Source organism: Bubalus bubalis, chromosome 2 (assembly GCF_019923935.1).
Source record: "Bubalus bubalis isolate 160015118507 breed Murrah chromosome 2, NDDB_SH_1, whole genome shotgun sequence".
Lineage (NCBI taxonomy): Eukaryota > Metazoa > Chordata > Mammalia > Artiodactyla > Bovidae > Bubalus > Bubalus bubalis.
Genome location: NC_059158.1, coordinates 124,189,081 through 124,216,689, shown reverse-complemented (window position 1 = coordinate 124,216,689; position 27,609 = coordinate 124,189,081). Strand labels below are relative to the sequence as shown.

The window sequence follows — 27,609 nt, the reverse complement described above, 5'->3', positions numbered from 1 at the left end:
GCTCACACAACTCAAATCAAAAAACAACCCAACTGGACTTCCCTGGTGGTCCAGTGGTTCAGAATCTGCCTGCCAAGGCAGGGGACACAGGTTCAATTCCTGGTCTGGGAAGATCCCACATATCGTGGGACAACTGAGCCCATGTGCCACAACTACTGAAACCCAAGAGCCTAGAGCCCGTGCTGCACAACCAGAGACGACACCGCAGTGAGAAGCCTGCACACAACTAGAGAACAGACCCTGCTCGCCACAACTAGCCCGAGAGGAAGCCTGCATCCAACAACAAAGACCCAGCACAGCCAAAAATAAATACATCTTAAAAAAAAAAACCCAACCAAAAAATGGGCAGAAGACCTAAAGCGACATTTCTTCAAAGAAGACATACAGACAGCCAACAGGCAAAGGAAAAAATGCTCAATATCACTAATTATTAAAGAACTGCAAGTCAAAACTACAATGAGATACCATCTCACACTGGTCAGAATGGCCATCATCAGAAAATCTACAAACAATAAAAGCTGTGGTGAAAAGGGGCAGCCACTATGGAAAACAGAATGAAGGCTCCTTTAAAAACTAAAATAGGGTTGCCATATAATCTACATAAACCAAGTGCCGATTTTTATTTTGAAAGATCTGTATGGAAAATCTCTTTCACATCTGCCAAGGCATAAGGAAAAAGGGTGGGCTTGGGCAGGTCATGGGCCAGGTCATGGGCCCCTGTCTGGTTCTGTCATTTGTGAGATGTGGACCTAGATGCTTGTTACTCACTTTCTCCAAGCCAGTTTTATTATCTGCAAACACAAGTAAACCATCACCCACCCTACTGGATTTTTCTGAGAATTAAATGAAATAACACATGTGAAAGACCAAAGCACTGAGCCTAGCATGTAAGAGGAACTTAACAGCTGGCTTCCTTCCTATCTCATTGTAAGAGAGTTCTTTTTTCTAATTAGACATGATGGAAACCTACTTCTGACAAAGTAGTTTGAAAATACTCCCAGTAGAAAAATAATAAAATATGTTTAAACACACATATCATTGGGTAACATAAAACATCATGTTAAATCGGTGGTTCCTATCCTCGGTGGCAAAAGGGAATCCCTGGGGAGCTTTACAAACATCCTGGGAGATTGTGATTTTGGTCTGGGCTACCTGGGAACATCTAAGTACTTCCCAGGCAATGACAGTAGATGCCAAGGTTGAGAACTTCTATTAAATGCACAGGTGAGCTCAGTACAAAGTAAGAAATCCCCCCAAGTTGGGGAGAAAAAAATTAGAGCAGTAAGAGCTGATATTTCCACAGTTCTGGATGGCTGCTGCTCTTTTCTGTATAGTCAAAGCTATGGTTTTTCCAGTAGTCATGTATGGATGTGAGAGTTTGGACCATAAAGGGAGCTGAGCCCTGAAGAATTGATGCTTTTGAACTGTGGTGCTGGAGAAGATTCTTGAGAGCTGCCTGGACAGCAAGGGGATCAAATTAGTCAACCCTAATGGAAATCAACCCTGAACACTCATTGGAAGGACTGATACTGAAGTTCTAATACTTTGGCCATCTGATGGGAAGAGCTGATTCACTGGAAAAGACCCTGATGCTGGGAAAGATTGAAGGCAGGAGAAGGGGGCAAGAGAGGACGAGATGGTTGGATATCATCACCAACTCAATGTACCATGAGTTTGCACGAACTCTGGGAGACAGTGAAGGACGGGGGAGCCTGGCGTGCTGCAGTCCATGGGGTCACAGAGTCAGACACAACGTAGTGACTGAACAACAACTACCACCACACAGGGCTGGGAGACCAGATGCCCACGCCAGGGGGAAGTTAGAACTGAGACTCTTCTCAGTTGGGAATTGAGATGCCAAGACCCTTGAAGCAATGGAAGAAGTTCCCTCTACCCTTCTAGGTTCTTTTGACTGGTCTGAGAATTAACCTGATGTGAGACAGATTAACAGAGACAGTCCACCAAAGTTTAGTAACACATAGACCGAGGAGAGACCCACACAGACTGAATCACTTGTTCAAATGGCCAAGGAGGATGTTGAGGGTGGGGAGAGTCAGCTCAGGCGGTTACCAGGGAAGCCCAGTAAACAAGGTAAGGTTGTCATGCAGGCTGAAATCCTGCCTGCTTCACTGATAAGACATTCTAGAGATTCCATCATCATCCTCTTCCTGGTACAGCGACAGAGACGCCCTTACAAACGGAGCTGTACCTGATAAGCGTCAATGTTTCCTACAGAAGTTTAGCTCCTATATGGTTTTTGGAATTTTTTCCATGTCTGTTGTTTCCTGGAAAACAACCATTAGTATGCCAGAGACATATCTGGGGGCAGTAAATTCTGTTCCCCTACAGCACCAAGAGGGGAGGATGACAAGAAGTATGTCTGCCTGAGCCCTGGCCGAGGAAAGGGTGCCCTGACACTCAATAACCACAGCTCCAATGCCAGAAAGTAAAAGAAAAAGTAACCCCAGGCTGGTCAGGGGGCTAAACACAACCCCTGAGGAGCAGGGACAGCATGCAGTGAAGACAGCTCAGGATCCCTACAACCAAAGGCCAGATCTCCACAGCCCACAGCTCCATCCTATGAGACAGTTAAGAAACTAACCACCCAGGAGAGCTGGCATCTGTGACAGGCAGGACTTTGCAGACAGCCATTATAAAGAGTGGTATTTGATGATTTTTCACAAAGACAAAACCAAAATGTAAGGAGGACTGCATTATCAAAAGGCCAAGAGTTGAAAAGAATCATTCTGAATGTCTATGGTATTTTTTAAAAGTATTTACCACAGAAAGTAATAAAAATGTAGTGGGGGGAAAGCAAACCCATCTTAGTTCACTGGCTAGGGCCTGAAAATCAGAATGACGAAAGACAGATTCAGGAGGAAAAACCAGACAGGTGCATCTTGCATACACACAGCAGAGCTCAGTGGTGGTGACTCCAAGGGACACTTAGAACTTGGGCTCGCAGAGCATCCGAACCTAAAAACAGTGAGTATTGCAGGGAAGCGACAGACAAGCGTCAGGGGCCTTGCGCTTCTAGGAGCGGGAAACCGGGGGAAGGTAAATACATGGGGGCCGAACGCATGGTGCCAGCTCTAAGTGGTGCCACCTCTGGCTGATCAGGAACCACCCCGCCCTTCCTGGTACAGAGGGGAAGGCAGAGAATTTTTCTTTGTGTCTGTCACTTTTCAATTGCCTTCAGCTCAAATAAGTATGTCAAAGTGGCATCTCTGGGGGAGGCATACCCTCACCCCCTTCAATGCTCAGTAGAAAGTCTAGAAAATACGCAAAACTATCTTTAAAAAAGAAAAACATCCTGTCATCCAGAGATATTCGCTATTATTATTATTTCCTGCTTGTATTTTAATCAATATATACTTATACTTTAATCCATATACCCGTATATAATCTTATACTTTAATTCCTATATTTAAAATCTTTCTAAGAACATATATATGTAGGTTTTCATTTTATTTTTCATGTATCATATCTACCTGTCTTCTTAAACAGAGAAGAATGAACATAATCATACCTTTTCTGGATGATTTAAAGATCACCATCTCTATGGAAACCAGCTGTGTGACCAACCTTGGGCTGCTCCAGGTGGGATCACATGTCTACTTGATCCCCTCAGGCTGGATCCTCAGTCCACTCCTCCTTTTCTTTTTTAAAAAAATATTATTTATTTGGCTGCTCCAGGTCTTCTTGTGGCATATGGGAATCTAGTTCCCTGGACCAGGAATCGAACCTGGGCCCCCAATGTTGGGAGCATGGAGTCTTAGCTACTGGACTGCCATCTAAGTTCAGTTCAGTTCAGTTACTCAGTCATGTCCGACTCTTTGTGACCCCATGAATCGCAGCACGCCAGGCCTCCCTGTCCATCACCAACTCCCGGAGTTCACTCAAACTCATGTCCATCGAGTCGGTGTTGCCATCCAACCATCTCATCCTCTGTCGTCCCCTTCTCCTCCTGCCCCCAATCCCTCCTAGCGTCAGAGTCTTTTCCAATGAGTCAACTCTTTGCATGAGGTGGCCAAAGTATTGGAGTTTCAGCTTTAGCATCAGTCCTTCCAAAGAACACCCAGGACTGATCTCCTTTAGAATGGACTGGTTGGATCTCCTTGAAGTCAAGGGACTCTCAAGAGTCTTCTCTAACACCACACTTCAAAAGCATCAATTCTTTGGTGCTCTGCTTTCTTCACAGTCCAACTCTCACATCCATACATGACCACTGGAAAAACCATAGCCTTGACTAGACAGACCTTTATTGGCAAAGTAATGTCTCTGCTTTTGAATACACTATCTAGGTTGGTCATAACTTTCCTTCCAAGGAGTAAGTATCTTTTAATTTCATGGCTGCAATCACCATCTGCAGTGATTTTGGAGCCCCCAAAAATAAAGTCTGACACTGTTTCCACTGTTTCCCCAACTATTTCCCATGAAGTGATGGGACCAGATGCCATGATCTTAGTTTTCTGAATGTTGAGCTTTAAGCCAACTTTTTCACTCTCCTCTTTCACTTTCTTCAAGAGGCTTTTTAAAAAGTTCCTCTTCACTTTCCAATTATGTGCTTTTTAATAAGTGTTCTAAGCAATTAACTAGATAATTAAGCACATTTGAACTGTGACTAAAATAGGGTAAGTGGGTTGAGGAGCAGGCCTCCCCAAAGGCTCAGGTGGTAAAACTGCTTTTGACCGAATTTCTGGGCCACGACCATTGCTCACTACAGAGTTGAGGCCAATGCCTGAGGCTGGAAACTCCAGAACACCAGCCTGCCACATTATTTCTCTGAAGGAACCTTGCTTCCATGAATTATTATAGTTGTATGAAAATAGAGAAATCCTTTTCCAGATTAGAGGCAAAGGTGCTTTCAAACACATGTAGACATCTAATTCTGAGCTGTTATTTTCAAAATGCAAAGTCAGTTTCTCTAGAAGAAACCATAATAAATGGACTGAGGACTGGTTTGAGAAATCCACAGATATTGCCAAAGTGTCTGTGCTCAGAGCTCAAGAACTGAAATAATCATGGTGGCTATACAATCTGTATGACCTGTGAGCAGCTGACATGAAGAGGGAGAGGGCAGGAGGATCAGCCGTGTCCCGGCCCTGGACCTGACCTGGAAATGGCAGATGCCAACCCTCCAGACTCCTGTCCCTGGAGATGATAAACCCCTATTTGCGTAAGTCATTCTGAGTCTCTTTATTGTTACTTGTACCGAAAGCATTTCAGAAGGACTCTTTGCACTCAAGAAACTCGAAGTCTAGTGATTAGTTACGGAAGCTGAGTGAATGATTCTAGTGTGGGCTGACAGATTCTATGGCAGAAGTACAGAGGAGGGACTTCCAAACCAGAGAAGAAGGTCAGGGGACATGACCCTCAGTCCTGCAGGAGAACTGAGCCCTGAAGGAAGTGGCCACAGAGGCTTCAGAAGTATAGAGCAGGGACTTCCAAACCAGAGCAGAAGGTCAGGGGACGTCTCCTCAGTCCTGCAGGAGAACTGAGCCCTGAAGGAAGTGGCCACAGAGGCTACAGAAGTATAGAGCAGGGACTTCCAAACCAGAGCAGAAGGTCAGGGGACGTCTCCTCAGTCCTGCAGGAGAACTGAGCCCTGAAGAAAGTGGCTACAAAGGAGGAGAAATACCACGAAGAAAACACGGCAGTGAGGCTCAGGAAGATCCCATTGATGATTTCATGTTTATAACAGATAAGCTTCACCAATAAATGTGTTCTTAAAAAATAACACAGCAGTCCTTTCCCCCAGCATTTTATTATGAAAAGTTCCAAATTTTTAGAAAAGTAGAAAGAGTTGCATGGGGAACCCATATTCTTATCACCTGGATTCTACAGTCAACATGTTGCTACTTTTGCTTTATCGCAGACCCAGTCACTGGGCATCCCTCTCCCCATCCATCAATCCACTGGACTTTCTCACGTGTTTCCATGGAAGCTGCAGACATCAGTACCTGCCATCCCTAACCAGCAGACATCTATTTTTTACAAAGCAATTATACCTCTCCCAGAACTCTTAATCTCTTTTCATGAACTGTTTGAATTCGTCACCAATACCCAAAAGCCACAACACAGACTTCCTTCAGGGCCCATAACACCAAGTCCTAGCAAGTTCACACCTTAGAGTAGGAGGTCTTTTACTGGGGACTTGAGAAACACACCAGCAGACACCCTTTACTATGTCTCTATCCACCAACAGGAAAGCTCTAAAGTAGGCTTCATTTTTTGTCCGAAAAACTTGTAAACACGACTCTGTGCTAAGTTGTGCATCTCTGCCCTTAGAAAACTCAATCTAAGGAAAGACATATAAACAGAGCATGGAAGCAGAACTGCCCACATGCAGTGATAACGATGGGCCAAGGTCTGATGGAAAGTGTAATGAACTCTGGGAAAAGAAGTAGGGAAATGTTCAACATTGAGTCTGAGTTCATTCAGCAGTGGGCGTGAGAGAAGGATGCTTTCCACTTGGAACAGAGGGCACATGCCGAGCAATGGCGGCGGGAAGCGTCTTGGCGGGTCCTGATGCCACGTGACAGTGAAGCACAGGTGTGAGGCAGGAAAGTGCCAGGTGTTGGGTCTCAAAAGCCAGACTGTTCATTTACATGCGTGTCTGCTGTCGCTTCAGTTGTGTCTGACTCTTTGTGACCCTATGGACTGTAGCCCGTCAGGCTCCTCTGTCCTTGGGATTCTCCAGGCAAGAATGCTAGAGTGGAGTTGCCATGCTCCCCTCCAGGGCATCTTCCCAGCCCAGGGACCGAACCTGCAACTCTTTTGCCTCCTACATTGGCAGGCAGATTCTTTATCACTAGTGCCACCTGCGAAGCCCTGTTCATCTACAAATGAACCTAAAACACTGTCTTTAGAAACATATCCCACAGAAACAGTGAGCCACTGCAGGGTGGGTCCCCCAACCCAACTCGCTGGAAGGCTTCGGGTTAGTAAGAATGAACATGTACCCTCCCACACAGAAAATCAAGACAGCTTCATTTAGATGGCTTGGCAGGGAAGCAGAGAGCTGGGCGATGCTTGTCCTGTGTAATGTTCTATAGGGTTCACTAGTATTAGATTGGGCTCCCTACCACTTAGTGTTGATTCAAATACAAGAACACATATTTATCTGAGAAGTAAAATTCTGAAAGTAAATCATGATATGCAAACATAAACCATGCAAATGTGTGTTATGAGGAGGGGGTGGTTTCTACTGTGCCCCAGTCCCCTGGGCTAACATGGTCATGAGTCTTTCCTAGGCTGGAAGAAAACAAACTGGTAGGTGGAGTCAAAATGAAAAATATAGTACCTTGTCTGTATCATAGGGTTGTCATAAAAATCAAATGAGAATTTAAAAATGCAGGAACAAATTTACTCCTCAGTCATAAAATTCAAGTGTCCTGGGTAAGACGGTGCACAAACACACACAGGGAGTGATCCAACACTTGACACATGCCAAGAACTGCATTTAGCACTTTTCCTTCAGATAGTAACCTGGATATTACTAACAGGCCATCATCATAATATTTCAGTCTCTCAGAATATTATTCATGTTTTTAATCCTTGAAATAATCAAAATGGGAGAGAATCCTAAACTTGGGACACTTTAAGCACCAAAATAATTACGGGCAGTAAGGAAAGCAGACACTAAAAAATGAGGAATCACGAATCCATACCTATAAAAAATATTAAACAAGGGAGACAGGTGGGCTTCCCCTTAGGGAAGAATGCCAACAGCAGGCAAATAAACACAGGGGTGGGAAAGTGAAAAAAACAAAAAATCAACATTTTGCAGCTATCAGAGTAAAGACTGATTCAGGCAAGAATGGTTAGTAGATGCTAACTCTAAAGGGGAGATTGAGATGAGGAACAGGATATTTGCACGGTCTTAAAGTGTCTCCACAGATTACTTATGAATCAGACTCTGCACTTTAGTAAGCAGCACTATTCTAAGTGTCAAGACAACTCCCAACTGTTCATTCCACTTCCTGTTACAATCCAAACTAGGAACAACCCGATCTAAATTAGGTCACGAAGGACCCTCCCCCCAAAACAGCATTCTCAGATATGAAAGACCCCAGGAGACAGATGGATTGCAGGGACAGTAAACACTGAATACGAAAAAAGAAGAGTGCAGTGATGCCATCTATGCTGCTGCTGCTAAGTCGCTTCAGTCGTGTCCGACTCTGTGCGACCCCATAGACAGCAGCCCATCAGGCTCCACTGTCCCTGGGATTCTCCAGGCAAGAACACTGGAGTGGGTTGCCATTTCCTTCTCCAATGCATGAAGTGAAAAGTGAAAGTGAAGTCGCTCAGTCGTGTCCGACTCTTAGCGACCCCATGGACTGCAGCCTACCAGGCTCCTCCATCCATGGGATTTTCCAGGCAAGAGTACTGGAGTGGGGTGCCATTGCCTTCTCCCACCATCTACGCAGGCAATATCATTTCCATCAGCACTGAAAATCCTATTTCTCAGCATCTAACATCTATTATTACATCTAACACAAAATATTACATCATTGTGACAAAATGACTGTGTATGTGGGTATTCGTGAGAATAGAAATTGACAGCACTGAGTCCCTACATCACTGTCTTTTTAATGATATGACACAGACTTCTGATTTGTAAACAGTCTCACACACATTCCCTGGACAGAGAGGTAGGTAGTGTCTTCTTCATGTGCGTGTCTCCAGGGCCTACAGAGAATCAGAGACCTAGAGATGCCCAGAGAATGAATAAAGAATGAATGAACGATGAGAGAAGAGCTCTAAAAAATAAAAATGAGGACACATTTTAAACAATTTTCTGTAGTAAAAGTACATTTCTCATCTACCTTCAAGGAAACATTGGCTCGAATGTTACATTGTGAACAGTGATTTTAGAAGGTGAGCAATTAAAGCAGCAGCCCTCCCCAGAGGTTTTTATTATAGTTTAGCAATAAATGCTGTTAGCTACAAAAATCATAATTTTTAAATGCACACATATGCACATGTACACAAACATGCTCAGCAGCCAACCTGAAGAGACGAGTCAAAGATGAATAATTATAGATCAGAAAGATAATAACTCCAATAGATTGAAACATATCTAGCTTGTTCACAATGATATTATACCAAAAAGCACCTTATTCATCACCTTTGGAGGACTAATAAATCATTATTTTAAAAACTGGTAAAGGAAAAGAATTTAAAATGTATCTTGCTTCTCTCATGCCAACTGTGAAGCAAAGATTCCCTTAACAAAATATTCTAACTAATCAAGAACAATAAAATTTGGGATATCACCACTTTGCAACTCCTCGTGAGTTAAGAAATCAAGGTATCAGGGGAATTCCCTGACGGTCCAGTGGTTAGGACTCTGCGCTTTCACTGACAAGAGTGCAGGTTTGATCCCTGAAAAGGGAATTAAAATCTCACAGGCTGTGTGATGCAGCCAAAAAGAGGAAAAGAAGTTGAGCATCAGTGGCTGCTAACATTACAAAAAAGATACAACTTGACATCTTGAGAAAGACACAAAACCATGAAAGATGTAGTCTTTCAAAAAAAAAAAAACACAACAAAAACTTCTAAATCTAACTACTGAATTACTGAAGTGCAGGACACAGAGGAATATGCTGAATATACCAGACACACCGTCAGCAACACGGAAGCTGCAGAAGCTCTGCACAATAAGCCACCCAGTTCCGTCAACAAAGTTCAAGAAAAAAAGATGAAGAGGGAACCTGTAAATTATGAGACCTAAGAGTCATATCAACTGATTAAAATATATGGACCTTATTTGGATCCCAAGTTGAACACACAAACACATACATAAGAAGACTAGAGAATTCTGAACATTTGGCTGGATTGGGTAATACTAAGGAATTATTGTTAAAAAAATTTTTTTTCAAGTGACTACATTTAACTTCATTACAAATGAAGCTAAATGAATATGGAATTTGTTTCAAAGTTATCAAGGGGAAGAGAGTGAGTAGGGACGTAGAGGAAATAAGATTAGCCATAAATTGGTCAGAAACTGTTGAAGCTGATTGATAAACACAAGGCAGTTCGTTTTATTAGTCTTTGCCCTTTTGTTTAAATTTGAAAATTTCCACACTAAACAGCTTTTTAAAATAATGAGGACAAAAATATAGGTGCCTGGGTCCCACTCCCCTAGAGATTCCAAATTAGGCACACGGAAACCTAGGTTGTGTCCAGGTGATTCCAATTCACGAGTAGATTGAAAACCATCCCATTAGACTGAGTTCTTTGAGAATACAGTCTGTATTTTGTTTACTGCAATGTCACCCATTACCTATCACAGAAAGCATATTTAAATATTAACTGAATGAACTAAGATTGGAGCCAATTTGTCACCTTAAATTTTTAAACAACTAGAATACTCACCTGGGTGGAACCAATCTGGAATTCCTGCTTTCTAGTAACTGTTAGGCGACAATCTCAGTTAACAGTATGCTACCACCTTTGTTTTTTCAAGGGCCATAGTTCATTGCTATCTTAAGAAAATTGATTCACTTTTCACAAACTGATTCAAAATTATTTTCCTTATTTTTCTAGTATCCTGGTGGAGATGAGAAATACCATCACTCAGTTCTTTGATGTCATCCCTAGAGATGATCTCTTTATTTTTCATTCATCCCATCAAATGAATTCTTTTCCTCTTCATATTCACCACCTAACCAGAGAACCTTATTCACCATAGACTTTTCTATTGAACTTCTGTTCTTCAAATTCAAGTACTATAATCATTTCCATATATTCACTCTGCAGTTGTAAAGCCTATAGAAATAGAGGATCCCTGAGTAAACAAGAAAGAAAGTTTTTAAAAGACTGTCTTGGGAAAGTGTAGAATTTTACCAAGGATAGGGCAAAATCATGAAGGTTTAGAACAAATGCTCACTTCCAAATAATGAAATAAATTTAAAGAAACAAAGTGATTCTGATTTGAAAATTCATTCTTGAATTTTCACAATTAGAATAGAGTAGAAGAGACTTCCCTGGTGGTCCAGTGGTTGAGAATCTGCCTTCTAATGCAGGGTACATGGGTTCAATCCCTGGTTGGGGAACGTAAGATCTCACATGCTGTGGGACAACTAAGCCCACGCACCACAACTAGGCAGCCACAGGCCATAGAAGAGAAGCCCCTGAAGACCCAGCAGAGCCAAGAGGAGGAGGAGCAGACGGAAACTCTACAAACAGGAAACATGTCTGCTAATACTTTATCAGATTCTATCAATACCTAAATTTTAATTTTTACTAAATCAGGTTTGGAACATTATTAGGGTATTTATAGCAATATTTTGGAATCCTACCTTAAATCATCCATAAAAACAAATGGATATGCCATGTTACATCATAAATACCAATTTGTGTTTCAATTTTTGATGGATACACTCCCAGGACTAAATTATTACTTTAGTTTCTTAATGATGGTCTGCTTATCAATCTTTATACGGAGGGGGGAAAAAGTACAAGTTGCTTCATCTTCTCTCAGTGAAACCTAGACATTCAATTTAGGGCAGTATTTCACAGATTTGCTTACACACTCAAATCTTCCATATGACGTGTGTGGTGGGAGAACATGTCTACGGCAAGACTGCATGTCTCCAGATGCAATGTTGTCAAACCACACATTTAATCACCCAGTAAAACAGTGGGTGTGTACTTTCACATGCTATTTTATTTCTTGCCATAAATCACTAAACTTCTCCAAAGCTCTCCCAACTCTCCTCCAAAATAAAAAAGCAGAGGACCGCTTACAATAACACATTAAGAATAACAGGCCCTTTGCGTAATCTCCAAAATATTCAAACAGCTCATACAACTCAACAACAACCAACATGATCAAAAAATGTGCAAAATATCTTAATAGACATTTCTGCAAAGAAGACATACAGAAGGCACATGAAAAGATGCTCAGTGTCACTAATTATTAGAAAAATGCTAATCAAAACTACAGTGATACCACCTTGCAGCTGCTACTGCTAAGTCACTTCAGTCGTGTCCGACTCTGTGCAACCCCATAGACGGCAGCCCACGAGGCTCCCCCGTTCCTGGGATTCTCTAGGCAAGAACACTGGAGTGGGTTGCCATTTCCTTCTCCAATGCAGGAAAGTGAAAAGTAAAAGTGAAGTCGCTCGGTCGTGTCCGACTCTTCTCGACCCCATGGACTGCAGCCCACCAGGCTCCTCCGTCCATGGGATTTTCTAGGCAAGAGTACTGGAGTGGGGTGCCATTGCCTTCTCCCGAGATACCACCTTACACAGGTCAAAACAACCATCATCAAAAACCCTATGAACAATAAATGCTAGAGAGGGTGTACAGAAAAGGGAAGCCTCCTGTACTGTTAGTTGCTCAGTCATGCCCGACTCTTTGCAACCCCATGGACTGCAGCCCACCGGGCTCCTGTGTCCATGAGATTTTCCAGGCAAGGATACTGGAGTCAGTTAGCCATTTCCTTCTCCAGGGGATCGTCCCAACCCAGGGATCGAACCCAGGTCTCCTGTACTGTTGGTGGGGATGCAAATAGATGCAGCTAGTATGGAGGTTCCTTAAAAATCTACAAACAGAACTACCATATGATCTAGCAATTCCAGTTCTGGACATATATCCCAACAAAACTTTAATTTGAAATAATACATGCACCCCCCTATCTTCATAGCAGCACTGTTCATGATAGCCAAGACACAGAAGCAACCTAAATGTCCATTAGCAGATGAATGGACAAAGAAGATGGTACATATATACAATGGAATACTACTCAGCCATAAAAAGACAAAATAACACCATTTGCAGCAACATGGATGCAAGTAGAGATTATCATACTAAATGAAAAAGACAAATACCGTATAATATCACTTATACATGGAATCTAAAATATGGCATAAATGAACGTAACTACAAAGCAGAAACAGACTCCCAGGCATAGAGAACAGACTGTGGCCACATGGTGGGGAGAGGGACTAGAAGTTTGGGGTTAGTAGATGCAGACTATTACATAGGAAATGGAAAAACAATCAAGTCCTACTATATAGCACAGGGAACTATATCCCATCTTCTGAGATAAATAATAATGGAAAAGAATAAAAGGAATATGTGTGTATCTATTATGTACACATATGTGTACATATGTATGTGTGTACTTCAAAGTACATGTGGTAAAGTGAATTTTTAAAAGATTTCACTACATAACATACAACATACACAATTAAAGTACTGTCTGCCTAGCATCCTTTTCCAGAGATGGCTCCCCTCCGCCAGCCTCAAGGCTGTTACAGGAGGACGACAGGGCTGAGGCAGATGAGAGATTCATGTTAGTGTCTGGCCCCATCCCGGGAGAGATGCAGATTCTAAGGAGGGCACCTGACCCAAGCTTGGGTGGGAGGCTGAGAGGGCTGGGTCCATGGTTGGCTGCACCTGGGAGAGAAGCCCTGGGGCAGAGCTGAGAGAGAAGCAGGAACCACTGAGGCCCTTCAAACCGTGCACTGCTCCTTCCAAAAGGAGGGCAGTCTCCCAGCTGGGATTTGGGAATGTCAGTCATCTGATTTTTTATGAGGCACCAGAAATCTGGGTTTTTATATGCAATCTCCCTTTTCTCAACGTTAGTAACTCAAATCTGTTTTTAAAAGCACTGTGAGCAAACAAAGCATGTATGCAGGGCACTCAGTTTCACAAACTGACAGCTGTCCTTTTTGCCAAGTAGGAGAAGCTGATCTACAGCAAGAAAGAGGGACAGAGCCGCACATAGCGAGAAACACTGGCCAGGCCCAGCAACATCTGGGGTGGTGGTTCCAGCCATGCCTGAGCCCTGCACATCCTCTGCTCCTTCCTGTGGCTTCATTTTCTCTCTGAGTCGATGGCATACACTCCCAGTATATCCTCCTTTGGCAAAGCGGGGGAGGCGTAAGTTAGGAGTTTGGGGTTAACATATATACTCTACTATATATAAAATGGATAACGAACAAGGACCTACTGTTCCAGCACAAGGGAACTCTACTGAACAAGCTCCAGCACAGGGAACTCTACTCAATATCCTGCAATAATCTATAATGGAAAAGAATCTTCAAAAGAACACACACACATACACCTGAATCACTTTGTTGTATACCTGAAACTAACATGACAATGTAAATCAATTATACCTCAATTAGAAGGGAAAAAAACCCCCTGTGGCAGATGCTGCTTACCTGACATTTCTGTCCCTTCCTGCCCAAGGCTCCAGGTGACAGCACACAGAGCTTGCAAGTGTACAAACAACTCAAGCCCAGAAACTGAGATCCGGGCAGGGCCAGGGGAAAATGCGTAAGAACACTTCCTCCTGAAGGAATAAAGCTCGAACTCCAACATCAGTTCTGCTGAAGGAGCTTCCAGGGAATCCCAGCACTGTGCCCATGTATATCAGGACTCTTGTCCACATGAAAGATGCCCCCAGATGAAAGCAACTTAAGCAAAAAAGTCCTGGATTGGCTCACACAGCTGATGTTCAGGAACAGAGCTCACTCCAGGGACCCAGACAGGAACTCTGGGATCCAAACTTTCTCTGTTGCTGGTCCCCCCAACCATCGCACCCGCCCCCAGCCCCAGATCCCTCGCCATCAATGCTCAGACCCGATGCCTCCTCCTGTGGTTTTCCACAGACACCTCATGTGCTCAGAGAGGCCTCCCGGACCTCACATCCCCCACCCCCTGCCCTGACTGCAGCCTGCAGTTCCTTTTTTTTTTTTTCTACTTCCTTGTCTTTTGCTGTTTATCCCACTACAGGTGAAACTCCATGAGGCCAGCCCCAGGGCTGCCTTTTCCCTCTCATATCCTGCCACTGTAGGGATATTTCCCTTTATCATCAAATAAAGCATGCTGCAACCTAAGTAACACGAATTTTACCCAAACTACGGTCATCATGGGAGAAGGAAATGGCAACCCATTCCAGTATTCTTGCCTGGAAAATCTCCATGGACAGAGGAGCCTGGTGGGTTATAGTCCATGGCACTGCAAAGAGTCGAACATGACTGAGCAACTCACACTACATAATTATGGTCATCATGAAATCTGCTGCTGCTAATTCACGTCAGTCATGTCCGACTCTGTGCAACCCCATAGATGGCAGCCCACCAGGCTCCTCCGTCCCTGGGATTCTCCAGGCAAGAATACTGGAGTGGGTTGCCATTTCCTTCTCCAGTGCATAAAAGCGAAAAGTGAAAGTGAAGTTGCTCAGCTGTGTCTGACTCTTCGATCTATGGACTGCAGCCTACCAGGCTCCTCCATCCATGGGACTTCCCAGGTAAGAGAACTGGAGTGGGGTGCCATTGCCTTCTCCTCATGAAATCTAGCACATGACATATATATGACATTTGGGGATTCATCCACATCTTACTTCTGGTCAGTCAGTTCAGTTCAGTTGCTCAGTCGTGTCCGACTCTTTGCGACCCCATGAATCACAGCACGCCAGGCCTCCCTGTCCATCACCAACTCCCGGAATTCACTCAAACTCATAGATTTATTATGACTATAAGTACCATTATTTCTAGTACTTATAGTCAAAAGCCTAAAAACTGTAAGCCACTACTTCCTTATTTTAAAAACAAAGGTTGACAAATGAATAATATTAATATATTGTCTCGGGTTTGAGAAGTTGCCACTAAAAATTTTTAATCTCTTAAGGTTGTTATTTCAGTCTTCTTTGAACTTATTCTGAGGCTGTTGTTATTAGTGATGAGATACCCACAAAAGAGATTATCATCACCAGGTAAAGTAAGTATTTATTTGACAAGTCTACACATAAACAAAAAAACTGTAGCCTCAGTGGCTGGGTGTTTCAATCCAATATGCAAACTCCCTACAATTACACCAGAGATACTCTAAAAATTAGAGCACCTAGTTTTTATAGGAATCTCATCATTTCACCCACTGCTTTAAATGAGGATTTATGGTCACTTGATTGCTCTCTGATTGGCAGTGGCCTTTCTGACTGGCCATCTCTTGTGTGACTTTGCCTCTTAAAAGGGAGCCAGGGCCCCTGCAGGGGACAACTGAACCTGGATGGTCAGGTGACAGGAACAGCAGAACAGTTGCTCTGAGCTCCAGGGGCTGCTGGTCACCCAGCCAAGGGTCTCTACAACCACAGATTCATGAGGGCCACTGCTCAGCCTCCAGTAAATCTTTCTAGCAAATGAAGGTGCTCAGACTGGACCTCTCCATTTGGTAAGTGTGTACTGTCTTATTGCTTTTCATGATACAGGGATTCCAGGAGTGATCATCCTGGCCGGAAACAACTGAAGTCTGAGTCTTTCTGTAGTCTCAGCCTTTCCCACATGGACTGACTCAGAGAAGGAAACTCGAGTGTCCCTCCCTGTGTGTGGCTGCTACAGCCGTCAGCGCCAGGGAGCAGAATATTTTTATCTTCTCATACAGATAGACTCAGTTTCCATTCCTATGAAAATACGGAAGCTGAATTAAATGATCAAAGTTCCTTTCCAATTTTTTGCATTTTTTTTTTTTTTTTTCCTGAAATTAGGTCTGCAAAACAAATTAGTGCTCCCCTGTGCCTAAGGAAATTTCTTTTAGGTGTTTCTGTTGCCTAAAGCATATCTCTAATCTGTTTTCCTGCCTAAGGTGGGGGGAGGGGGAGTGGCAAACAAACAAAACTAAATAAAAACAAACTCAATTGACTAAAACAAAACCACCGAAAGCTCTGAGTTGCTCCTTGGAAGCCTCTGGTCTATACCTCTAGGCACAGGTTATTCCTTCCTCTTGATGAAAGGTCCACCTGAATATCTCCTCCACCACCTCCTTGGGCCCCACACCCCAGTGTAGCTGACCCGTCCAGTCCATGTGGGCTCCCATACCCACCACCACTACCCACAGCTGCACTGAGATGAACAGTGTTTTCCTCCTGAATGAGGTCTGTCCCTCCCACTACACTGAGAGCTGCCGTGTGCCTGACACTTAGGAGATGCTCAGATGCTCAGTCCTTGATTAAAAAAGAGCAAGTTCTCCCTCTAGGTTGAGAGTCCTCAAAAGGACAAGTGGTAACTAGTAAGATCTGAAAAGTTAACTCGCTTAAAGGGTGACATTCGTGAACTACAAGCAAAGCAAGGAACAAGAGGAGGTAATTTTCAAGCTCTGATTTTTTTTAAAGAATGTGTAATCACTTCTGAAGTAAAGACCTCTCCTACAAGACCCTCACTCCCAGTAGAATCTGGGGATCTCACAGGCCTTGATGAAGGCCACCTATTTAGACAGACTTAAATTCCTTCTACCTGCAAGGGAGTCAGGAAAGCTACTTCACTTCCTGATGGCTGAATGTCAAGTCCGGAACTAGCATACATGGCCCTGTCCTGAATGATGTATCCCAGTAAGACCCTGTTGAGAGGTGTGCTACCACAGTTTCCACTTCTGCATCATCTACTGGCACATCACATGCACAAAAGCAGAGCTGTGTGACCTGGAAGGTCTCTTAACTGGTCAGTGCAGGGCTGGGAATAGCTGCCCACTGTCCTGCCTCAGGGTCCCCACTCTGAGCCCAACACTGTGTGGCTTCTTTAGTGGACTGGGGTGGGGCAAAAGAGACCTGCAAACATGGTGTGAAATCCTGGAATCGATGAATCAGAAAGCTCAATGAGCGGCAGAAATGCACAGGCAACGAGAGTACAAGCTCTGAAACAAACACCTGGGAGGAAATGTACAGTCCCTGGGATAGTCAGGTTCATAGTAATGAAAAGTAAACTAGTGGGGGCCAGACTGGGGGCCGGGGAGGATGGGGCGAGTGTTTAATGGGCACCAAGTCAAGGCTATGGTTTTTCCAGTAGTCATGTATGGATGTGAGAGTTGGACTATAAAGAAAGCTGAGCGCTGAAGAATTGATGCTTTGGAACTGTGGTGTTGGAGAAGACCCTTGAGAGTCCCTTGGACTGCAAGGAGATCCAACCAGTCCATCCTAAAGGAGATAAGTCCTGAGTGTTCTTAGAAGGACTGATGTTGAAGCTGAAAATCCAATACTTTGGCTACCTGATGCGAAGAACCGACTCATTAGAAAAGACCCTGATGCTGGGAAAGACTGAAGGCGGGAGGAGAAGGGGACGACAGAGGATGAGATGGTTGGATGGCATCACTGATTCAATGGACATGAGTTTGGGTGGACTCCGGGAGTTGGTGATGGACAGGGAGGCCTGGCGTGCTGCGGTCCATGGGGTTGCAAGGAGTCGGACACGACTGAGTGACTGAAGTTTCAGAAAGGGATGACAGAAATTTTAGGAGACAGAATACTGTTGATGACTGTACAACAATATGATGTACTTAATGCCACTGAACTATACACGTAAAAATTATTAAAATGGTAAATTTTATGTATATTTTACCAAAATTGTCTTTTTGTTGTTTGTTGTTGTTGTAGCTGTATACCAACTGCAGTGTGGATCCGGAGAAAAAACTGCTCAGCTTGAAGTCTGAAGCCTGCCCCAAGGGAGTTAATGACCTTGGTTAAGTTGCCTTTTTCAGCCTCAGTCTGATGCATAAAATACACAGGAGATCTGTATCCTCAGGGTCATTATGAAAAAAACGAGAAAAAAAAAAAATTAAAAAAAAAAAAAAAAAACGAGAAAACACCTATCATGATACCTGGCTCTCAGTAAGCACTTTGCTTTCTGAATATCCCTCTGATATCCTAGAAAAATCTTGAGAGAGAAATTAGCCAAGGAGCCAAAGCTACCCCATGGCCGGGCATCGCCATCGTCAGTGTCCTCTCCTCTAACCGTCCCGCCCCAGCCTCTACCTACTAGCTCACCGGCTCATGTGCCTGCCGGCAGCCACCTCCATCTCTGAACTCGGGCGCGCTGGACTCCTGCAGCTTCCCCAGGTGCCCCACTCCACCATGGGCCCATTCTCCTCTTTCCCCGGCTTGAGGTGCCAAGTCCCTCCTGCAAATATGGTCTCCTCCCTCCCCCAGCTCCCGACCCTTCCCAGCACCTGCGCCTGGTGTGCAAATGTTGCTGGAGCGGGAAAGAAAGTCACTCAGCCAGGCTTAGGAAGCATCACCTTCAGTGTGTTTATGATCACACACCAGGAGCCAGCATTCACTCTACACTCCCAGAAATCTCCCTGCGAGGCTCCCCAGGCCCTCCCATGCTAGCTTTCCACCAGTGACCTTACTGTATCTCCTCAGACAGAGGCCACTGCTCACCTCCAAATCTACCAGTACCTGTGCCTGCCCCCTCCTCATCTCCTGCTCTCAGCAGAGGCCAGCCTTGCACAGATTTTGGACACTGTGCTGCCCCACCCCCATGCCCAAGAACGTCATTCTGCGGTCATCCTCTTTCTTCTGCATCATTAATCAGCCTTTACTCCCTATGGGGTCCTCTCCAACAGCACACACACACATTCTGTTTAACCTGCATCCTAAACACACCCCTTGGTCCCCATCTGTCCCTCTAGGCAGTGACACAAGTTCTCTGTAGGCCTGGTTATCTGGACCGGTGCCTCCCAGGCAAATTACCAGGAAATCTTGTTCAAAGGCACATCGGATGCAGCAGGTCTGGGGTGGAGCCCAGGCTTCTGTACTGCTCGCCCCCCGAGACACTGCTCCAGCCCCAGACCCCACTCTGAATAGCAGAGTCCAGTGTTTCTTCCCTCACACCTTCATGTATGAAATCCCTTCTAATCCACCCCAGCAGAGCTTCAAGGAGACCCGTCCCATCAAGGTCACCAATAAACTCCACATTGCAAACTCCAATCAAAGCATTCCTTCCTCCTCACCAATCCTCTCCAGTTCTTTTAAAATGAGCTGTAGCAACTGGAACAAAACTGTGCCCAGAAGGGGAAGGCCCCTAGTGGACCACCCATAGGTCCCTCTCCGTCTCCCTCAGGCCTCTGCACCCTGCACCTCTCATGGCACCTGCTGTTCCTCTGGCAGCAGTGGCACCGGCAGAGGCTCCTACCAGGCGTTCCTTCCCTACCTGGCTTCCTAGTGTTAGTTGCCCCCAGAGCTCAGGCTCCCCCTCACCTCTCTTAGACTCTCCCCTCAGGGATCCCATTTGTCTCAGCAGCTTCATTGGCAGCCCCACACTCTCAGAACACGGGCCGGAGTGCGCTCCTGACCTCCAGACTCACTCACTCCCCTCTGCCTTGTGCTGCCTCTCCCAGGGAGGGTGTCTCACAAGAATCTCAAACTTTCTCAAAGTACAACTCTTGCTTCCCTGCCATGTTAAAACCTACTCCTCCTCCATTCCCCATATCCAATCATATCCAGGTCTCATCATTAAAGCCAAATATATGAGAGTCACCTTTGATTCCCCTTGCTCCTTCCCCAATTGAATTCATGACCAGTTCTACTGACTCCACCTCCAAAGCCACCTGCTTCCTCTACCTCCTCTGCCACAGCCCGGCCCGCCCACCAACTACTGACCAGTCACCACCTCCCAGTTGACCTCTCATCGCCACTTCAGCCCTCTGCAACATCTTCATGCAGTCCCTGCTGTGTGTCCACAGCCCTTTAATGGCTCAGTGTGAATGAAATCCAAACTCTCCACCCACCAGGCCCCCAAGACCGGGAGGCACCTTCCGGCCGGTGTGCCTTCTTCCAGTTTGCAGGGTCTGCCAAGTGCTGCCCTGCAGGATCCCTCTCACATACTCTACACTTCTCATCCTGCTTTTAAGGGGACCAGAAGCAAGAAGACACACAGTACTGTCAGGAAACTGAAGAAAGGCCCTCAGGGCTACCTGGAGCAGAAAGGGAAAGGCAGAGCCCGGCATGAGATGAAGCTGCACAGGAAAGCGGGACCAGGGGCTCAGCAGTTTAGAGATGTTAGACCTTCTGCGGAGAGCACAGAAAAGCCTTCCAAGTGTTACAAGCAAATGGGTGACACGATTAGACTTGCCTGTTGAGGTCCTTGTAGCTATAGTGTAGAAAAGCAGAGGGGCCCAGAGTTGATGAGGAGGGGCAGGGTGGGGCCAGAAGGCCTGACCTGAGGGAACGACAGTAGACACAGGAAAGGTGACCAGACTTTAGAACTACTTAGGAGGTTATGATATGTGAGTTATAAAGGATATCGGAGAAGGCAATGGCACCCCACTCCAGTACTCTTGCCTGGAAAATTCCATGGACAGAGGAGCCTGGTGGGCTGCAGTCCATGGGGTCGTTAAGAGTCGGACACAACTGAGCGACTTCACTTTCACTTTTCACTTTCATGCATTGGAGAAGGAAATGGCAACCCACTCCAGAGTTCTTGCCTGGAGAATCCCAGGGACGGGGGAGCCTGGTAGGCTACCGTCTATGGGGTCATACAGAGTCGGACACAACTGAAGTGACATAGTATAGCATAGCATAGCATAAAGGATATATATTTGGTCCTTCAGATAACCTAGTTAAAGTGCTCATGTGTGAAAGTGTTAGTCACTCAGTGGTATCCAACTCTTTGCGACCCCATGGATTGTAGCTCGCTAGGCGCCGAGTTTTTCTAGGGACGAATACTGGAGTGGGTTGCCATTCCCTCCTCCAGGGGATCTCCCTGACCCAGGATCAAAGCTGGGTCTCCTGCACTGCAGGCAGATTCTTTGCCAACGAGCCACCAGGGAAACCCATGCTCATGTGCAGCTGGTCTTTGTCCACAGTTTCTGGCTCACCGCTCTGACTCTTGGAATTTCCTGAGTGATGAGAGCAGGGGGAGCATCTGTTGTTATGTCTGGTCCTGTCCTCAGTTCCTGAAACCAACTCAGAGGTATAAAGGTGAAATGATCACCTCATTGTTCACCAACAAGTCCCTTAGGACCACAACTGGGGCACACCTACAAGCTGATTTTGGTGCTCCACCTCAGGACACCAGGGGAACTGACCTTGCAAAGATGGTTGGAACCTTCAGCCCCACCCGCTGATTTCTGGGGAGGCGGGGGTTGGAGGCTGAATCTACCACCAGCAGTTGATGATGTGATGAGCCATGCTTATGGAACAGGACCTTGATAAAAACCCAAAAGGTGAGGTCAGGGGAATTTCCAGGTAGCGGAGCAAGTGACCATGGGAGCCTCCAAACTCCACGAGGACCCTGTCCTGTGAACCTCTTCACTTGGATGCTGATTCATACTTGCTAATATCCTCTGTGATAAAGTGGTAATTTAGTGATTAACCGGGTCTGCTGAGTTCTGTGGGCCACTTCAGCAAATTAACCAAACCCAAGCAGAGGGTTTTGAGACCCTGTAGTCAAAAGCCAGTGGGTCAGGCGTACAGATGATGACTGGGCTTGTGACTGGCATGTGAAATCCAGTCAGGGTGTTGTGGGTACCTCCAAGTTGTAGGCGGTTGGGCAGATACACAGCCTGGACCTGTGACTATGAAATGGGGCCCGTCCTGTGGGACTGAGTCCTTGACTTGTGGTGTCTGATGCTGCCTCTGGGTAGCGAGTGTCACGGGTGAGTTGATCTGCAGGACACCCTGCTGGGGTCAGAGAATTCCTCAGTGATGTGACCCCACACACAACCCACATTGGAATTGGGTGTAGAACCCTTTTAGGAGTTAAAAAATGGCACAGTTAATGAATGAATATATACAACTTGAGATTTTTAAAAGGTTTAATATGCGAGGGTGAGCAGAGGTACCCCTCTGGCTGAAATCCATCCATCCCTATGATGGGATCAACTCATGCACAGTAAATGACTGGCCACAGATCTTTTCCTGTTTTTACTAGCGGAAGGGGGTGGGAGGAAGGAGGGGGATGATGGGAGAGGCAGGATAAGAGGAGATGAAGATACTAGCTCATAAATTAGGGCAGCGGATGGGAAAGGGGCCAAAAACAGGAATAAAGGAAAGGCAAATTGTGCTGACTTCTCCAGTCTGCCTCCTGGTGACTCTTAACAGCCTTGAACTAGGTTGGAATGAACAAAAGCAATTCTCAGAGGACTTCATTTTCTGAAATTACAGTTTAACATGATTTATGAAGCTTCTTGTTATAAATATGCTTGAGTCAAAGGATATTTGTCACATGAAAGCATTAGAATCATAGAATTTTTAAAGACAGGAAAAATCTGCAGATCATTGACTCAGGCTTCTGGATCGGGGTCCCTAAATCCTTGTCTCCACATACAGACACTCCAGAAAGATTTCACTGAGAAACTAAAGGAATGAGGCCCTTCTTTCCAGGTGGATAATTAAAATGTGTTAGGCTTCCCAAATGGCTCAGTAGGTAAAGAATCCACCTGTGAATGCAGGAATCGAAGGAGACACGAGTTCAATCCCTGGGTAGGGAAAAATTCCCCAGAGGAGGAAATGGCAACCTGCTCCAGTATTCTTGCCTGGAAAATTCCATAGACAGAAGAACCTAGCTGGCTACAGTCCCTGGGGTCACAATGAGCTGAACACAATTCAGCAGAGCAACCACAGGGTTTCAGAGAGAAATGAAGAATTGCTAGGCAAATACTGTCCAAAGATTTAAGGTAATTGGAAGAGTGGCTTTTTTTTTTTTTTTAACCCTGGAATGCCATAGTTTATTTATCAGTCTTAGTGTCAGGGCTCTATAAGCACTTTTTCTTGTGATTTTGCCTCTTCCCTCCCCCCTTTAAAAAAAAAAACAACTTTTTATTGTGGAAAGTTTCACACATATGTAAGGGTAGGAAGAAGTGTTTAATAAACAGCCTTGTACACAATCACCCAAGTTCTCTGAGACTTTTTCAGCTACTTTGCCAGTGAGTTTTATGTTTAAAAAATACACAGATGATTAATGACTAATTTTATGCTGTTCATCAAGGAGATCATTTTGGCAATCATTTTTAACCAATTTGTTTTAGGGTTAAAAAAAAAAAAGAACCTCAGCTGTTCCATTTGGTTTAGGAACTAGCAAGATTTTAATTTCTAATTTCCAAAGCTACTGAATATTTGGCTAATCAATCCTAGCATCTGACTATGAAGGACAAGAAGAAAGAACATAAAGTTTCAAGTATAACATTAAAAGTTCTAGAATAGTAATCCAGCTGCATTTTAATCTCCTGTGGTACAGACTTCAGGAAGCACATGAAACAAAACCTTCAAAAAGAAACCATTGTAGCTGGTGTCCAAGAATGCTAATGGTCCTTAAGCTTCCAAAGGGCAGTCCACTCCCACAATGCACCGGGCTGGTCTGTGGCTGGCAGAAGCGATGGTATACTTCCAGATTAGGTACCAGGTTACCACACTTTCCAGCCTGATCATCCTCCCTTTCCCTCTCAGATCACCTGCTCTCAGGAGAAAGTGAGCAAGCTCCCAAGTTGTGAAGAGTCCTGTAGGGCGGCCACGTGGTAAGGACTGAGGCCTCCACCCAACAGCCATGTGAGTGCCCCACCCTGGGGCAGTGACCACAACCTCGGCAGAGACTCGGAACAAAAGCACCCAGCCAGGCTGTTCCCAGATTCCAGAAACTGTATAATTATGAATGTCTGTTGTTTCAAGCTGCTAAATTTGGGGCAATTTATTACACAGCACTAGAAAATTCATTCAAAAGATAAACTTTAGAGGTAGGCAGTTACACAAGGCCAAACTACTCTATTTCCTTCAACTCATATACCAAGCAAAATTACATAGCTTGGAGTATCAATATTTTAATTTGGATCAGATCAAACTTAATATTCTGTATGTCAATTCCCAATCAGTGGGCCTAAAACATACTATATTAAAATTGCCCACAAGGCACTGACAAAAGCAACAAAGAACAACAACGTACTAGCAATTACCTATTTTTTTAAGTTTTTTTTTTTAATGTGGACCATTTTAAAGTCTTTATTGAATTTATTACAAGATTGCTTCTACTTTATGTTTTGGCTTTTTGACCACGCAGCATGTGAGATCTTAGCTCCCCAACCAGGGGAGCTGCATTGGAAGGATAAGTCTTAACCACTGGACCACCAAGGAAGTCCCTAACAATTATCAATTAATAACACCTGTTTCTGCATTTAGGTTTCAATTTTTCTAATGGCAAAAACTCAAAGATTTGTCTATAGCAGTAACAGAGAACACCCAGGAAAACGACAAGCACTTGCTTTTTTTTTTTTTAAGGGTAACATAAACATGAAATTGAGACCTGGCTTGCATTCTGTAGTTGCTATGGTAACCACAAGCACCCACCCTCTTTGACAAGCAGCATTCACATTCTCTTCCATTCTTCCTACTCTCACCCACCCAAAAGCTCCCACGTCCTCTTGCCTTCTTTGCCCCTCTACTTTTTGGACCATCCAAGAATATGTACATACGCACCCATATTTGTATTCACAGGAACCAAAAAATGAGGAGCAAAAGGAGACAGCTCATGGTCAAGTGTCCAAGACCAGATACTCAGCTGCCATTAGTCAGATCAGGGGGTCTGTGTGAGCAGACAGCTAATGCTTAATGAATACCAGTTTCCTTCCTCCTCCTCACCTCCCCCCAGGCTTCCCGGTATGGTGAGAACAGCTTCATTTTCTCTGGTACTTTCTCAGTTCTCCTTCACTCAGACTCTTCAGCAACTTGCATTCACTTTAGAAAAACATCCAATGGGCTGTTTGTTGAGAGGTACAGGCAGCCCCCAACTTAGGAGGTAACCTACGATTTCTCAACTTTATGACAGTATAAAAGCAATATATGTTCAGTAGAAACCATACTTCAAATTTTGAATTTTGATCTTTTTCTGGGCTAGCAATATACAGTAAGATACTCTCTTGTGTGCAGACAACCTATATAGACATATCTCCCCAAAAGATATACAGATGGCCAACCAGCACATGAAAAGATGCTCAACATTGCTAATTATTAGAGAAATGCAAATCAAAGCTACAATCATCTCACACCAGTCAGAATGGCCATCATTTAAAAGTCTACAAATAATAAAATGCCGGAGAGGGTGTGGAGAAAAGGGAACCCTCTTACACTGTTGGTGGGAATACACATACATTGGTGCAGTCACTATGGAAAACTGTATGGAGGTTCCTTAAAAAGCTAAAAATAGAACTACCATATGATCCAGCAATCCCACTCCTGGGCATATATCCAGAGAAAACTAATTCAAAAAGATACAGGCACTCCTATGTTCACAGCAGCACTATTAACAATAGCCAAGGCACGGAAACAAGCTATATGTCCATGGGAAAATGAATGGATAAAGCAGATGTGGCACATATATACAGGGGAATACTACTCTGCCATAAAAAGAATGAAATAACATCATTTGCAGCAACATGGACAAACCTAGAGATTATCATACTAAGTGAAGTAAGACAGACAGAAAAAGACAAATACCACATGATATCAGTTATGGGGGGATCTTAAAGAATAATACAAATGAACTTATATTCAAAACAGACCCACAGACATAGAAAACAAACTTATGGTTACCAAAAGGGAGGGTGAGGTAGGGGAGGGAGGGGAAGGGGAGACAAATTAGGAGGTTGGGATTAACATATATACGCGACTATATATAAAGCAGATAAACAACAAGCTCCTACTGTATACCATAGGGTACTTACATATCCAATATCTTGCAATAACTTTTAATGGGAAAAATCTGAAGATGAGTGTATATATATATATATATATATATATATATGTAAGTATATGTGTGTGTTAGCCGCTCAGTTGTGTCCAACTCTTGCAATCCCATAGTCTGTAGCCTACCAGGCTCCTCTGTCCATAGAATTCTTAGGCAAGAATACTGGAGTGGGTAGCCATTCCCTTCTCCATATATGCATGTATATATGTGTATATATTTTTTATGTGTGTATATACATATGTATCACTGTGCTGTATACCTGAAACCAACACAACATTGTAAACCAACTATACTGCAATAAAAAAAAAAAAGACCCTCTCCTGTGATGATGGGCCACAGCCCCATTCAACATAGGATCATGAGGGTGAACAACTGATACAGAACAGTCCATACCCTCCAAACCCACAAAGCCAGTCTGCCTTCCACTCTGAATACAGAATTCAATAGGTTACACGAGATATTCAACACTACAAGACAGGCTTTGTGTTAGGTTATTTTTTTCCAAATGGAGGCTGAGGAGTGCTCTGAGCAGGTCTAAGGTGGACCAGAATAAGCGATGAGGTTCAGAAGTGTATAAATATATCTTTGACTTACGATATTTGTAACCTATGATGCGTTTACCAGGACATACCTCACCCTAAATCAAGGGCGATCTGTAATTGGAGCCAGTGAAAAGTGGGCCTCTTGCTATCACCCTGAGACAAGTTACAGCTGCCTGGGCTACTCAGTACTGTCCTTCTAGGTTGTTACACTGTCTCCACATTTAGCTTTCAGAAAAGAGCTCCAATTACGTTTTTAACATCCACAAATCCACTAAGTGGATAAGAATTTAGTAACTGAATGCAAAGAAGTATTGTGGGATGGGGTGATGTAGCACAAAGAATTGTCTCAACTGGGTGATTTAAAAATTTCCAGCATCTCAAGCTAATCTTGGGCCAAGGCAAGAACCTTGAATTAAGGCAAGAAATCAGAACTTTTACATTTCTTCCACCTTCTACCAAGACTCACTGAAACCAAATTTACAGCTCTAATTCTCTTTTCCTATCTTTAGATGTCCAGTCCTATATCTCCCACCACACACACACACACACACACACACACACAGTGTCTAATTAACTTACCCCTCCACTCTTTTTCACACTAA

The 27,609-nt window shown here is 44.2% G+C and overlaps 1 protein-coding gene across 6 annotated transcripts in view; it reads right to left on the bottom strand.

Moving 5' to 3' along the window:
- RALB (RAS like proto-oncogene B) overlaps positions 1-27,609 on the bottom strand; it is a 76,784-nt gene that overhangs the window by 19,579 nt on the left and 29,596 nt on the right. Inside the window, exon 1 of one of the 6 annotated variants that reach the window (XM_025277417.3) lies at positions 18,351-18,373. The exons of the other annotated variants lie outside the window; for them this stretch is intronic. The gene's annotated coding sequence lies outside the window, so the exon portion shown is untranslated. Of the gene's footprint in view, positions 1-18,350; positions 18,374-27,609 lie in introns of those variants that run through there. 6 annotated transcript variants of the gene reach the window in all.